This window comes from Mesoplodon bidens, assembly GCF_964165515.1.
Source record: "Mesoplodon bidens genome assembly, chromosome: 8".
Taxonomy (NCBI): domain Eukaryota; kingdom Metazoa; phylum Chordata; class Mammalia; order Artiodactyla; family Ziphiidae; genus Mesoplodon; species Mesoplodon bidens.
The window spans coordinates 97754190-97757278 of NC_138165.1; the positions used below are offsets into that span (position 1 = coordinate 97754190).

General features: G+C 43.6%; 1 pseudogene across 1 annotated transcript; it reads left to right on the forward strand.

The window, feature by feature from the left end:
• The first annotated feature begins 548 nt into the window (after positions 1–548).
• Positions 549–2669, forward strand: LOC308621335 (ATP synthase subunit beta, mitochondrial-like; annotated as a pseudogene). The gene is made up of 2 exons: positions 549–1951; positions 2631–2669. The product of its transcript is annotated as an ATP synthase subunit beta, mitochondrial-like (transcript).
• Positions 2670–3089: the final 420 nt, after the last annotated feature.

Below are 3089 nucleotides of genomic sequence, written 5' to 3' on the forward strand. Positions count from 1 at the left end.
ACTTGATAAAGCTACTTTATAAACTTTGAATTGTACACTTGAAAGGGCTAAATTATATGATTGTAAAAAAATGCATCAAATAATTTTATGTATATATTTTTTTCTAGAGACTCGGGATTTACAGATGAGTAAAACCAGCAAATTGATATAACCAATTATTTATACCAAGAAATAATATTTACACACCAGAATAAAGAAATCAGGTTTATATAACGCAACAGCATAAAAACACTGTTCTACAACTAACAACTTAGGATGATTGATCAAGATCTAAGCCCTTAACACATCAGTGAGGGTTGTGAATTCGCCCAGCATCTCAGCTCCACCTAGAGATGCGAGGGACTTAGGGATGGCATTCTGCTCCAGACGATAGCATCACAGTTTGTGTTCAATCTAAAAGACTCTTTTCTGAGACAAGGAACCCAGCAGGGATTTTTCTCACTTGATTGGGAGGTGAGTTGTTAAAGTCAAATGCTCTTCATTCCACACACCACCACCACCACCACCCCCCACCCCCCACCCCCCCCACCCCCGCCCAGGGCTCCGCCATGTTGGGTCTTGTGGGTCGTGTGGCCGCTGCCCCAGGCTCTGGGGCCTTTCAGGGACTCAGCCCTTCAGCACCGCTACTCCAAGCCTAGCTCTTACTGTGAGCCGCTCCAGCCTGCCAGAGACAATGCCACTTAAATATATCCCTCGCCAAAGGCAGGCACCACCACTGGGCACACTGTGGCGGTCATTGGTGCAGCGGTGGATGTCCAATTTGATGAGGGACTGCCACCCATCCTAAATGCCCTGGAAGTGCAAGGCAGGGAGACCAGTCTGGTTTTGGAGGCGGCCCAGCATTTGGGTGAGAGCACAGCAAGGACCATTGCCATGGGTGGTACAGAAGGCTTGCTTAGAGGTCAGAAAGTCTTGGGTTCTGGTGCACCAATCAAAATTCCTGTTGGCCCTGAGACCTTGGGCAGAATCATGAATGTCATTGGAAAATATATTGATGAGAGAGGTCCCATCAAAACCAAACACTTTGACGCTATTCATGCTGAGGCTCCTGGATTCATGGAGATGAGTGCTGAGCAGCAAATTCTGGTTACTGGTATCAAGCTTGTGGATCTGCTGGTTTCCTAGGCCAAGGGTGGCAAAACTGGGCTCTTTGGTGGTGCTGGAGTTGGCAAGACAGTACTGATCATGGAGTTAATCAACAGTGATGCCAAAGCCCACGGTGGTTACTCTGTGTGTGCTGGTGTTGGTGAGAGGACCTGTGAGGGCGATGACTTATACCATAAGATGATTGAGTCTGGTGTTATCAACTTAACAGATGCTACCTCCAAGGTAGTGCTGGTGTACAGTCAAATGAATGAACTGCCTGGTGTTCAGGCCTGGGTAGCTCTGACTGGATTAACTGTAGCTGAATACTTCAGAGACCAAGAAAAGGTCAAGATGCATTGCTTTTGATCAATCACATCTTTCACTTCACTCAGGCTGGCTCAGAAGTGTCTGCTTTATTGGGCAGAATACCTACTGCTGTGGGTTATCAGCCTACCCTGGCCACTGACATGGGTAGCATGCAGGAAAGAATCTCCACCACCAAAAAGGGATCTATCATATCTGTGCAGACTATCTACATGCCTGCTGATGACATGACTGACCCTGCCCCTGCCACTACCTTTGCCCATTTGGATGCTACCACTGTGCTCTCCCATGCTGTCGCTGAGCTGGGCATCTATACAGCTGTGGATCCGCTGGACTCCACCTCTCCCATCATGGATCCCAACGTTGTTGGCAATGAGCATTATGATGTTGCCTGTGGGGTGCAAAAGATCCTACAGGAATACACATCCCTCCAGGACATCATTGTCATCCTGGGTGTGGATGAACTTTCTGAGGAAGGCAAGTTCATTGTGTTTTGTGCATGGACAATACAGTGTTCTTATCTCAGCTATTCCAGGTGGCTGTAAACTTAAGCTCAAGGATCAGCTCCAACATGAATTCATTTTTTAAATTTTTCTCTAGGTCCCATGAATTAATGGTCCCTCTTTCCTCCACTATATCCAGTATTTATGTCTATCACAGTTTCTATATAATTTGCTTACATGTCTGCTTCCCTTTTTTAAATGATGATATTCTTAAGAATGGAAACTATATCTTATGTCTTTGTATCTCCAGCTCCTAGCCCAGCAAAATGAATGAATGAATGAACGAATGGCAAGTTCTACTTGAATAATGGTCTGTGCAAGGCTCATGCATTTCATTTGATTGATATTAGTCTCTTTAAGAATTCTCCATCCTTCCCCACCATGCTGTTTATTTGTTGAAGAAATTGGATTATTTCTTCTGTAGAATTCCTACATTCTGAGTTTGGCTGATTATATCCTCTTAATGTTGTTTACCTTGTCCTCTTTCCCTTATATTTCCTATAAACTCATGGTTAGATCTAGATTGTATAAAAAATATGAAGAGTCTGAGATTTTATCCTACTTGTAAGCTGACAGGTCACTCTGCTTCAGTTCCATGAGTGCTGGGAGAAGGCACAAGACTCCTGGGACAGAGATGAAGGACACTTATTACTCACAACAATAACAGTAGCCAGATTATCAGCATTTGTGCTGGTTTCTGAGCCCCAATTCCCACAGAGTGATACAAGGATGGAATTTTACAAGCTCTTCGGGTGATTCTAATGTGCAACCAGATTTAAGAACCACTAAGAGGCTTGACTGGATTCAGTAAAGTCTAACTGCCCCATTATTTATTCTTCTACCCCAAATATTTAACAGTGTGCCTGGCACCAAGTCGGTTCCCAATAAATAATGATAGCTAATATTTATTGAATATCTTTATATATTCTAAACATCTGATATGTTTTACACTAAATCCTTTAAGTTAAGTCCTAGTGTCATGATTCTCCCTTTACATCGAAGGTGATGAGGCACGAAGAAGTAAAGAAACTTGCCTAGAGTCAGTGAGATGGCAAAGCCAGAATTCAAGCTCAGGCTCCCATGTCAGTGTTCTTATTCACTACACTCTAAGTCTAGCAGGACTGTAGAATGAATAACTGAATGAATTTCCTAGTTTCCTTGAGCAAATGATTGCTT